The following is a 12843-nucleotide window of genomic DNA, read 5'->3' on the forward strand; positions in this document are numbered from 1 at the left end:
GGTAATTTAATTAGTCTCCATACCTGTAATTTTTCATGCCTTGCCTATATTTAATACCTCATTAGCTCCCCACTGCCCCCCTTTCTACTATCCTTTTCTTTCTCCTCACAAACTGCCCCCCATGCCGAGGGAGTATTTTTAACTTTTGGAAATTCTATGTGTACATGTATGTTTCTCATGTATGCTGGGAGAGTCCCTTCTCCTGGTTCAAGCTTTGTCTTTGGACCACCGGAAGCATGGCTCTGCCCACTTCAGTCGACAAAGAAGGCAGAGTGCAGGAGGTATACTAGCTGTTTGCTGGAAGTCTTAGTGTGCATGGATGGCTGAATCCTCTGTACTTTGACTTATGGAGCTGGGCTGACACCTTACGTGTCGTTTTTAACAGCACTTGGTTAAGGATAAGCTAGGTCTTAGCTAACCTCTTGTAAGCGGCAGTGGGGGCAGGGGGCGTGTCTGTGAAAACCCCATTTCTGGAGAGGACCCGACATGTGAAACACATCACTATCTTTTAGGCACAATTAGTGGGAACTCCTGAATCTGTGAGTATGCTGGGAGGCTTTCCTCATGCTAGCCACAGAGGGAGCTTGTGGCTGCAGATCACCTCAGATGTTTCTGCTGACCCTGTCTTCAGTGTTACTCTATCAGGGATGGCTCCCACACAGAGTGGCACCTGCACACAGGCACACCAGTGGCACATTGGCTAAGGTCTCCTCATGTCTGGATTCACTCTTAATCTCTTGGTCCATTACAACAGTCCCTGGCATCTGCAGCTCCGAATTTTAATATTTCATCCATAAGACTGACCTGGGCTGTCTTATGGTAGCTTTGAGCATTATCTGTAGAGATGGGCCCTTCCAGCTTTGCAGCTCTGAGAGGTGGGGCATCCCATGAGCACAGTAGTTTTGCAGATGCTGGACTATTGTTTTCTCCCTAGACAATGGCATTCTTGAAATGATCTGGGAAGTTCGTCCTGTTCTGCATCTGATCCCAGGACGGATACTCTGGCGGCAGGGTGGGATGGTCATTAAGGATGATTTGAGTACGTATGTCTGTTGCAAGAGGAGGCGTAATGGCAGACTGGACTTGGACTTTGGGATCATAGGTCCATGTAGGTGGATTCAGCCCCTGGTTGTATATTAGTGTCTCCACTCTGCACACAATGTGTTTTTGGGCCCAAAATATTATATGACAAAACTTATGATCTGGAATGTGCTTCCTGCTTCTCACCAAGTCTTTGATGGTGGCAGGGGAAGTTGGTGTAGAACTGAAAGGGAGAAATGGCTGTACTGTCACCATAGCTTTAGCAATGTGGACGCTGCATAAAGTACCGGGTGTTCTTCCTGCTTCTCAGAGCTGAGCGTGATAGAGTGGCTCCCTCCCTGTCCTCCTACCTGTAGAAGCAAGTTGATAGCTGGGGCCAACAATGGGGGTGCATGTGTGGTGGGTGACATCTCCATGGAGACACAGGATAGGATAGGCCTTGGGTAAGAGGAGACCAAAGCCTTGGCAGCAGCCAGGCTGGGGTGTTTTATTGGTAAAGCCTAAGGCTTTATGAGGCTAGAAAACCTGAACCCCAACCTCCAACCCCCAACCTCCCACCCCACCCCACCACTGCCACCATTGTTTTCAAATTTCCAACATCTGTGACTGACAGATTCCCTACAAAATAGGGCTTTGTTTCTGTTTTTGGGTGGTATATTAGCCACCAATTTAAAACATCTCATTTTGACTCTGGTGCAAGGAGTTTTGGTGTTTATTTCCTCAAATCCCAAGGAAAAAAAGAGGAAGAACAAAGGAATTGTCAGGGAAGCCAAGCAGCAGAGTCCAAGGGTGCTGGTGGCAGGCTGACTGACATTCCAGCATTCTATGACATTAATGCAGTCACTTTGTCAGTTCTGGAAGGACCTTGGCTGGGGCCAGGAGTCTGAGAGAGACCTCTGTTGGGTCAGGGAGAGAATTAAGGTGGAGGAGTGCAATTTGCTTTGGTGAGAGTTTAAACCAAAACAAGTTTGTTCACTGACTCAGCAAACATCAACGTAAATTGATTTCTTGGGCACTCTTCTTCTGCTGGGAAAAGCCCTTGAACCGATTCGCCGGGGAGAAGATATTTGTTATGGTGGGCGGTTTTGTGGTATTTTCCTTCTGTCAAGTGTGACTCGATAATGTGAAGCATGGGTGGTAATTATTTGCAAACTTTAAATGATGGCATGAACAGACACAGGCAAAACCACCACTACAGTTAAGATTATTGAAGACACCCATCACCCCCAAAACATTTCCTGGCACTCCCTCATAGTCAAGCTAGTCCCCAGCATCACCCATTCCTTCCCTAGACATCCCAAAACCTCTGACACCACAGGTTAGCACATATTTGTAGAAGTGTAGGATATATTTCACTGTATGGCGTTTTTCAGAAGACCTTTAAAAACACTTCATTACTACTGTGAGCTATCGTTCATTCTTTTTTGATGATGATGTTGTGTAAGCTCTAGACTCTCCCCAAACACTGATGTGTCAAGCACATGACCGATGCCTGTGGTCCATTAAAAAATGGTGCAGCCTTTAGGACGTGGGGCGTAGGACAAAGAAGGCAGACCACTGGAGTATGAGTCTAAAGAGAATATTGGAATCACAGTTCCTTTTTGAACAGGACTCCTATGCTGCAATCCATGGTGTTGCCAGAGGCCCAAAGCAAGGCTAAATAAATAACTGATGCCATGAGCCAAAACATATCTTTCTGTTATGTTGTCTATGTTATTTTGTTGACGTACTGAAAAGTGAGTTACAGAAGAACAGAATTCCTTCTCGTAGACATACCATAGTTTACCCAATCACATCTTAATGGAGTATCTTTATTTCTTCAGTTTTATGTTATTAAGAACAAATAATTCTTGGTGTTGGAGAGATGGCTCAGAAGCTAAGAGTACTGGTTGTTCTTCCAGAGGTCCCGAGTTCAATACATGCAGGGAGAACACTGTACATAAAATAAATAAATACATCTTTTAAAAAAGAATAAATAATTTTTAGTATTCATTAAGCTATTTTGGGCATTTTATTCAAGTATTTGTGTGGATACAAATTTCACTGTGGGAAATACCTAAGAGGGAAAGGTTGGGTCATGAATTAGGGGGTAATTACTTTACATTTTCATTTGTTTATTTATGTTTATTATTACTGTGTGCTCAGGCTCCTGTGCGTGGGCAGATGTGCATCATATATCCTGCATATGGAGGTCAGAGAAGCTTGGTGGAGTTGGTTCTCTCCTTCCACCGTTCACACAGGTCCGAGGCATTGAACTCAGGCCACACAGCTTGCCTAGCAGTGGCTTTACCTGCGGTACCATCTGGCCACCCCTGGGTTTTGTTTTGCTTTGATTATTTCCACAGTAGTTGTGATATTTTAGTTCCACAGTGACGTCTCCATTACACCCTTCCACTACATAGTGTGGTGAGTCTCATTTGAGCCGTTTTGCCAGAGTGGAACATCCTTAGACTTTAGTTTACGGTTACCCGATGATGAGCGAGCTCAAGCCATCCTTTGTGTCTTTAGCTGCCGTAAGTTTGTTCATATACTCACTTCGCCATTTTAAAAACAGAGCTGTGAGTTTCTTTCAGGATTGTTTGTTTTGAGTTTTATTTGTATTTTTTGTTTTGTTACTATTCTTGTTGGGTTTTGAGAGCTTGTGTTCGTTCCTTTTCTCATTGATATGACAAAGTACCAGACTCTAACTTAAGGAAGGAGAAAAGGAAGAAGGGGGCGGGGAGGGAGGAAGGAAGGAAGGAGGGAGGGAGGGAAGGAAGGAAGGAGGGAGGGAGGGAGGGAGGGAAGGACAGAGGGAGGGAGGAAGGAAGGGAGGAAGAGTTGTCACTGGACTTGTCACCCACCCCTTAAGTTCGTTTCGTCTGTGATACCAGAGATACCAGTCCACTTCCTCTTTGCTCTTTGTGTGTTTTCGGTTTGACTGAGGTAATTTTTGTCATGTTGGATGAGTAGAGAAATAATGTTATCTCCCTTTTGGTTGCCTAGGAGAATTTGTGTAGGATTCTTATTTTTATTTTTCATCCTTAAATATTTGGTGGAATTTACCAGTACGGATACACTGCTAGGCCTGGCTTTCCTTTTCTAGAAAACACTTAGCCGTGAGGTTTTGTAATGTTTGTGAATATTGGCCTGTCCAGGCTCTCTACACAGGCTGGAAGGAGGATTTATTACTTTACATCTTCCTAAGGAGTTTGTGGATTTCGTCTGAGGTGTTCGGTACATAGACTGAAAATGTTACCAAGTGGATGTTTTCTTCTATCTTGACCCATCCGTTGGAGGCGTCATCCGTTCATTTCTGAGATTACACTTGGTGTCTTATCTCTTTTCCCGGGTATGACTAAAGATGTTTCGCTTTGTTGACTTTGCCAATAATCACATTTTTCTCTGTTCTTTTCCTCTCTATCATTGCTTTTCTGTTTACTCCAGACTAATGGTTCTCACCCTTCCTAATGCTGTGAACCCTTAATACGGTTCCCCATGTCATGGTGACCCCCCCACTCATAAAAGTTATTTCATTGCTACTTCACAACTGTAATTTTGCTGCTGTTATGAATTGTAACGTAAATATCTGATATGCAAGATATCTGATATGAGCTTGAGTCATGAATTCGATGTCTTTATTCTGGGAAGTCCAGCCTACAGTGCAGGCGCATCCTGTCTCTATGCTGCCTCCTGTATCATCCTTTAAATGTACTGAGAATATTTCCTGTGGGTCAGGATCTGATCTGGTTTTGAGCACTTGAACAGAATGCATGTTCTGCTGTGTGAAAGTCTAAAATGTCAGTCTAGTCAGGGCGGCGGGTACCTCTAACCACTTGCTGGTTGTCTGTCCATGCGTTCTGTAATTACCCTGAAAGTAGTGTTGATAATTGGAAGATTCTCTATGTCTCTTCTATTTTTGTGTTTGTCCTGGCTACTTTTCCCTCCTTTAAAATGCTAGGCCTGGTGACATGGCTCAGTAGATAAAGGCTCTTGTCATCAAGCCTGACAATATCAGTTCCTGGAACTCATCTGGTAAGAAGAGCAGCAGCTCCCACAAGTGGTCCTCTGCCTTTTGTGCTATGGCATCCCCCCCACAGATAAGTAAATAAATAAACATTTTACACGTTAGAAAGGGATTTCTTCTCTTTCATCCTTTTACGTTTTGCTTTCCTCTTATATGAAAGTCTTCTTTCACAGGACATTCACAGGACCTCAGTTTAGATCCAGTCTGACGTAAGGTGGCACCTTTGTGCTGTTGGCTTTCCCGTAGCTAGCGATGCAGTGAGACGGAGGCCGTCACCTTGCTGTCATGTGTCCCATCTGTACTTCCTGCCGCCCCTTTCTTTCTTGTCAATTATGTGGATGACCAGGATTTCGTTCCGTCTCGTTTTGTCTGTAATGCTTTGTTACTGGTTGCTTTGGGTTTCTAGAGTAAATCATTCTTTAACTTATCACAGACTGAGGGATTTTATACCATTTCTTGTACAGTATAAGACATTTTATTCCACTCTTATTTATGTGCCTGACCTCATACCTTGTACTGCATACAACATTGTTATTTATATGCTTAAGGAGCCTGTTACTTTTGAACAATGCTTAAATACTAATTTAAAACATTTTTAACCTAATTTTTAATTAGTTTACCTTGTATGTCTGAAAGAGTTCTGGTTTTACCTTTTCTTTTCAAATGAATCCTTACTGGGTATAAAAATTGGGGCTGATGGGCTGTACTGAGCACAGATAAGGGTGCCTGCCACTGAGCCTGAAGACCTTAGTGCATCTCTGGACCCACTTGGTAGAAGGAAGGACCCTACTCCTACGACCATCCTCTGACCGCCACACACGCGCGCGCACACACACACACACACACACTCTCTCTCTCTCTCTCTCTCTCTCTCTCTCTCATGTGCTACTCTTTTCTTACCATTTCAATAATTGTAAACAAAAGGTTACCCTGCGTTGGTTGACAGGTTGGCCTTTTATGTGTGCAGATGTGTGCCTGGTCCTTTTCTTTCCCCTCCATTTGGGTGGTTCTTTTCCTGGGCTCAGGTGTACCCTACACCAATGGCCGCCCTCCTGAGGAGGGTCTTGAGTTTTTTTTAGTTCTTTCTTGAGGTAGCTCTCTCCTATTATTTATGTCTAGTGAATCCTCTGCTTGGTTCTCCCAGGACTCAACTTGGGCAGTCTAGTGACCAGGTTCTTCCCTCCCTGTACGGTGACATGGGGATCTTCTCAAGACAGAAACCCAGGCTACTTGAAGGCTCACTGCCTTTGTCTCTCATCTTTCTGGAGCAGCATCTGCTGTTGCTTGAAGCCCAAAGTCTTCAAAAGAGCTGTTATATTTAGTCTAGATTTTGAATGTCTCTGGCAGAAGAGGAAATCTGATCCTTGTTCTCTTGTCTAGAAGTAGAAGGCTTGCAAACACTGTATTTAAATATACTGACAGTGTGCGGTGACTCACAAAAGATGATTAAGCTGTTTGGACTAACAAATAATTCTATTTCTGGGAATAAATCTGGAATAATTCTAAAAAATTCTACAAGCAAAAACAAACAAAAACTAGCACCCACAAACAAACAAAACCAATGTAATTCTGTCTAGCATTATTTTTATATCTGGGAATTAGGAATAGGACAGTAGTTAAAGTCAAGACCTATATATTCAGCTAAATATCATATATTTATAGGATAATTTTTAAGATTTCAATATCCAAAAAGCTTAGTATTTGGTATTAAGGTCATTAAAGGCACATTCATGGTTCCGCAGTATATCATAATTAGAGCATCATAACAACAAACATTGCCAGGGACAAACACTTAAATAGTGCTTACCTCATTACCGTGGGTTCTGTACCTATGGATGCAACACTGAAGGAGAAAAGGGTTAATGAATGAATTGTCACTTTGCCAAGCATCTATGAGCTTTTCTCTTGCCACTGTTTTTTGAGCCACTGAGTGGAACCATCTGTACTTGCAAGCTCTTAGAAGTCATGGGGAGGATTTGAAGTGTAGGAGGATATGTCTATATTTACATTCAAAGGCTGTACCCCCCCCCCCTTTGTATGAGGGACTTGGTGTCTGCACTGAGGTCCTAGGATGGCTCTCCAACCATACTGAGAAATGAATGTCTACAAATGACGTAGCTTTTCAAAGAAGTCCAATCATCCTCTTCTCTCTGTAAAGTGCCACCGGGAAAAGAATTGAATATTTCTATCATGCACTAAACGATGTACTCATCGGGCTGGCAAGATGGCTCAGGGATAAAGATGGCTGACACCAAGCCTGCTAATCTGAGTTCCATCCCTGGGACCCACATGGCGGAAGTAGACACCTGATGACTCCCCCGGTTTTCCTCTGACCTATACATGCATGCTGTGTCATTTGCTTGGCCACACACAAACACATAAACAAAATTGAAGACTAGATTCATCGTTGCCATCTCTTTGGGGTTTGATGTCAAGCTGGTACCTCTTATACCAGATCTCTTGCGTACCACACTGCCTAATGGATCTCCTGAAATTTGCCCGTTCCATCCACCTTTGGTCGAAGTCCTCCGCTACATCCCTGCTGTGTGGTGTGGCTTTCTGCCTGTGCTCTGTTCAGTCCCATCCTTGCCTTCTCTGGCAGGCTCTCTGTGGTCGCCATGTTTCCTCCTAATGGACAGCATCACCTGGCTGTCCCTAGCTCAGTCACCTCTGCCACTTCCTCCTGTTGTAAAGCACAATCTTCACCTCCTGGCCTCACCATACTGACAGTCCTCCCTGGCAACTGCTTCTTGATGGTTTCTCCAAGTGAGATTTTTCTGGGGCTCCTGCATATTTATCAGAAAGAGTTTATCATTCAGAGAAGGTGTCTCCTGCCTTAAAGGAGGAGGAAGAAGAGCAGTGTCCCTGCCACATCACTCCTTCCTCCCTGGAAAGGAAGCTGTCGAACTTGGCCGCACTGACTCTGCCCTCCTCTCTGGCTAGCAGTCCACTTCTGGTGTGATTATCATTTATTGATTGGATATCATCCATCTGCATCTCCGCTGACCCTCACACCTCCCCTGAGTCCTTCTGCTCCTCCCCTTTTAGGACATAGGCTCAGTGTGACCGTAACCACAGAGGTGCTCTGTGGTCCTGAATTGCATCCTTTGTGGGTACCCTCAGTGACCTACTCTAACCAGAGAGAACATGAGAAAGCAAAAGCAGCAGGGCTTGAGACCGTAGCCCGGCCTCCCTTTGACAAAGTAGAGGACCATTAGTACTCTGCTGGCCCCTCCCCAGGTCTAGGAAGAGGCCTGTGGAAGGGAGTGACTTGGAGGGCTTAGCTTTGCATTATGCTGCCCTACGGCCTGAACTACAGTATATCAATGGCCTACTCATGCGCAGTTGAGCCCCGTGCTGTACAAAGTCTCTTCTTTCTGGACCACACAGCCAACGTCTTCACCCATTTATGAGTCCGCATTTTGGGAAGTGGCCTATCCCAGTCACCCAGCGTGTGCGTTGCATCTTGTTGAGTTGGCCCAGCCGAGTTAGCATTAAAACAGAAGACATGACTACTTGCTCTGTTCTCCCTCACCAACTCTGCTTGCTACTGTTCCTGTCCTGCAGGCTAGCCTCCCTGTAAGAGCCAGGGCTTACTTTGGGGCCAAGCTTTATTCCCCCAGAATATCTAAGTGCAGGCTCTGGAATACTAGGAGTGGATGCACATAGTATGCACTGGTGGAAAGCAGGTCGGCGGGGCTGTCTACTTCTCTGTGAGTTGGCATCACTGGCAGGTATTTGAGATTTCAAGAGACTAAAGTGTGTGTCCTTCTTTCTTGTGACTTCACTGTGGCCCTCCAGAAGTGTCCACAGTGTCGCTTTGTTTTTCCCACAGAAGAGGAATTGAGGCAGCAGGGGTCAAATCACACGTGTGTCTGGTGCTCAGACGCTCATTCTGGAAGGAGCGGTACCAGGCTTATTGGCTCGATAGTCCCGGCTTGGACCCATTCCCTGGCCAGCCTTCTGCACTTTCTTCAGTCAAGCACCAATTGGTGCTCTGTCCATCTAGCCAAGGTCGTGCTGCCCAATAGGCCTAGCAGAGAGCCTGGTGCTCAGGAAGGACTGGGACTCCTCTTGTGAGTGAGTGGACATGAGGACAGTCCTCGGGAGAGCCACAAGTGTGGCCAAAATGGAGGTTCACTCCCCTCACAGATGCTCTGACTGTGCTGAAAGGACTGAGAGGCCCAAGAGAAGGCTGGATTTCCAACTGGAGCATCTACTCATAGTTGTGTGTGTGTGTGTGTGTGTGTGTGTGTGTGTATGTGTGTGTGTGTGTGTGTGAGAGAGAGAGAGAGAGAGAGAGAGAGAGAGAGAGAGAGAGAGAACAGCTGGGGCTTTATGTTTGACTTTAAGAAACACATTTAATTGTAGGGATTTATTTATTTATTTATTTATTTATTTATTTATTTATTTATTTATTTATTATGTATGAGTACACTGTAGCTGTCTTCAGACACACCAGAAGAGGGCATCGGATCCCATTACAGATGGTTGTGAGCCACCATGTGGGTGCTGGGAATTGAACTCAGGACCTCTGGAAGAGCAGTCAGTGCTCTTAAACCACTGAGCCATCTCTCCAGCCCAAGCTGTAGGGTTTTAAAGAAATGTTCAACAACTTTTTTTTTATGATCATCTCCCTAAGGAGTATTTGAATACATTTTTTCCTTAATTACCCATATATTGTGTGAAATTTTCGTGTCAAAGATGTTCTAGACACTTGCTGATGCCCCAGTGCTTTTGAAGAATCACACACCATTGTCGTCTGTAAGCCACCCCTGCTCCCCAAGACCAACTTTCTTCTTCTTCTTCGTTATCCTGTAGAGAATCTGTGGTCTGAAGTGTTTCTTCAGTTTCGGTAGCGATGACATGTGAAATGCATGTGTATTTATAGAAATGAAAACAAAATACTAATCATCGGCAGCCAGTCCTGACTCTTCGGATGGCAAAACAATTCTCAGCTAATGAGCGTGTAATTACAGCTGCCAGGAAATAGCTATTAAATAGATGGAATCTACTACACAGGCCAAGACGGCAGGAAGGGTGGGGGTGCACACTCGCCTGCTGCCTGTGGCCCTGCAAGGACTGTAAGGTTCATCTGTATCAGTGTACACGGGAGTGCTGCCAGCTCTAGGGGATGGGGAGTGGGAAAGGTCAGGTCAGAAGGCCAGGATACCCAAGACCATAAACATCTTACTCATTGTTAAGATTTTCTTCTATTAGACCTTCGTTTTCAGCCAGGTAGTGTCGTTGATGGGATGTTTCGTGGTTTTGTCCTTTGTGTAGGGATGGTATTTTAAGCATGTGTATATTATAAAACCATTTTTGTCTTTGAAGGCTGTGTCATCTAGTAGCATTTGTCAGCACTATGCCTTGTCATCATGACTGCTACTATTTCTATTCTCTCATCACCCTAAACAAATTCTGCATCCATTGGACAAAGCCTCCAGTCTCCCCTCAGCCCCTCTCTGGGTCTCTGAACTTGGCTGGTTCATTTGGCCGTTTCACGTAAGTTCAGGCCCTCCATGTGTGTCCGTCCTTTGGTGTTTGGCTTCCTCTGCTTGGCAGAATGTCTTTTATAAGGACTGTCCATGTTATGACATATATGACATATAGATAACCACACAGTTACTGCATTTGTACCTATTAAGAACACACACACACACACATACACACACACACATACACACACAGACACAGACACAGACACACACACACACACACACACACACACACACATATATATATATATATTTCAGGTTTGGGAGCCAGATAATATAGTGCATTTGCATAATCACTAGAGGTTAAATTACTGTGTTTTTTCATCTTTTAAAAGAAAGGTTATTTTTTTTTTCATGTTCCTTCTCTGTAAGTCAGCAAGTTTGGTTAACTGGGGATTATGGTCCCACGAGGAATGTTTCTGGTTCTGAATATTTTGGCACGTGTTGCCATTGCTCTAGATAATAGGTTCTCGACTTATGGCTTATGACCCCCCTTTAGGAGTCTCATATCAGACATCCTGCAGATCAGATATTTACATTATGATTTGTAACAGTAGCAAAATTACAGTTATGAAGTAGCAACACAGTATATTTATGGTTGGAGGTCACCACAATGTGCGGAACTGTATGAAAGGGCTGTGGCGTTAGTAAGGTGGAGAACCACTGTCCTATCTCATCAACTCATATTCTTAGAGGACATTCAGCAAACAGAACACTTGCAGAGAGTGTAGATTTAACTAGGGGGTTGGGCTAGGGATGATCGCCCTGGATCTGTACTTTAGAAGGTCTCCCCGCTGGAGAGCTTTAGTACAGATAGTACACTAAGAAGAAACAGAGGTCTTGTCCCGGGTTTGCTTTTTATGCTACACGAAGTGGAGATAGTAGCAGAATGTTCAGATTGTGCTTGTGAAACTGCCTGTGAAGCATGTGTCTGTGTATAGCTGGCTGCGAACCAGTGGGGGTGGGAAAACTGGTCTAGCAATTTGGATCCTAGATGCAAGCAGACCAGGCAGACAGAGACCAGAGTCGTCTACCCTGTCTCTGTCCATCTCACTGGAGAATGCGGAGGCTTAGTCTTCAGGATGCCAGCACTCTGGCTTTCCCTGTGCTTCTCCTTCGGTGTTGGCTAGCAGCAGGAACTGAGCTCTTCGGGAAGAGCCTGGTTGGGGGAAGGTTCACACCAAATGCAGGTCTTCATAGCAAGCTGTATGACTAGAGCATCACCGCCACCCGAACCAGACTCACACCTACATCTAGATAGCTCAGGCGGCGGAGGCCAGGCCTCAGGGAGGGATGGCAGAGGGGTGGCTCACGACTTCCAGCGCAGTGACTATTCTCTGTGACTGGCCTAGGAGGGCTGGCCTGAGCCACGTCAGTGTCTGGGGTGCTAGCTGTAAGGTAATCACAGGACACGCGTTCTGTGGGCCTCTCAGATAAGCAGCAGATCCCCACTCTGGAATATGACAAGAGAGAGAATCAGAGGAGTTTCTGTAAGTTAGTGCATGTCTTAAGCGAAGGTTTTCAAGAAAGTTAAAATTCAGTGGTTAGAGTTTTAAATACAGATACAGAATTAACATATTGGGACAAGGTTTGCTTCTGTTTAAACTCACAGAAGTGTGCTCCAGATTTTTTTTAGATGTTCTACCTTCCTGCTTATTAATAAGGCAGATTTGTGAAACGCCAACAGGTGGACATGCCTAATAGAAGTGCGCCCCCTCGTGCCCCAAACTTTACATAACATCCCTGCAAGCGCCTTGAGTAACATTAGAAGGGAAATGGTAACTTTTAAGCTGGAGAGCTCTGGGGAGTGTTCGGGTTAAGTCTCTTGTCTCTGTGAGTTCTTGGTAACGACTACAAAACAGAACTTTTCAAAAGAGGATCTAGGAATATGACAAAAGGTTCGGGAGGCTCAGACCTACTAATCGATTGCCATTTGGGGATCCTTATCTAGCTATGGCAAATGTAGACTAGGCAAGGTTGAGAGAGGCTGGGGCACATAGATGCTACCTAGTGGTGTAATGAGGCCATTTCTGTGCTGGTGGCTGGCAAGGGTCTTTGAAACCAAGCAGAAGGGTGAGAATGTTACTGGTGGGAAGGTGTGTGAACACGCCAGACACAGACATTGAGTCCTCTCTACACGGCATCAAATGATTTAAGAGGCTGACCATTTGGTGCCATAATGTCCTGAGGAAAGGAAGGCCGACTAGAAAGACCCACGTAAGTGTTCTTGAAGGACTCTTCCCACAGTGCTAATTAGTGTACATGTTCTGAGAAGATCTTCAGCCCAAAGTTTTGTAA

General features: G+C 44.8%; 1 protein-coding gene across 7 annotated transcripts in view; it reads left to right on the plus strand.

The window, feature by feature from the left end:
* The window catches only part of Fhod3 (formin homology 2 domain containing 3), a 432679-nt gene that overhangs the window by 236718 nt on the left and 183118 nt on the right, over positions 1–12843 (plus strand). The window lies entirely within an intron of this gene.

Source organism: Rattus norvegicus, chromosome 18 (assembly GCF_036323735.1).
Source record: "Rattus norvegicus strain BN/NHsdMcwi chromosome 18, GRCr8, whole genome shotgun sequence".
Lineage (NCBI taxonomy): Eukaryota > Metazoa > Chordata > Mammalia > Rodentia > Muridae > Rattus > Rattus norvegicus.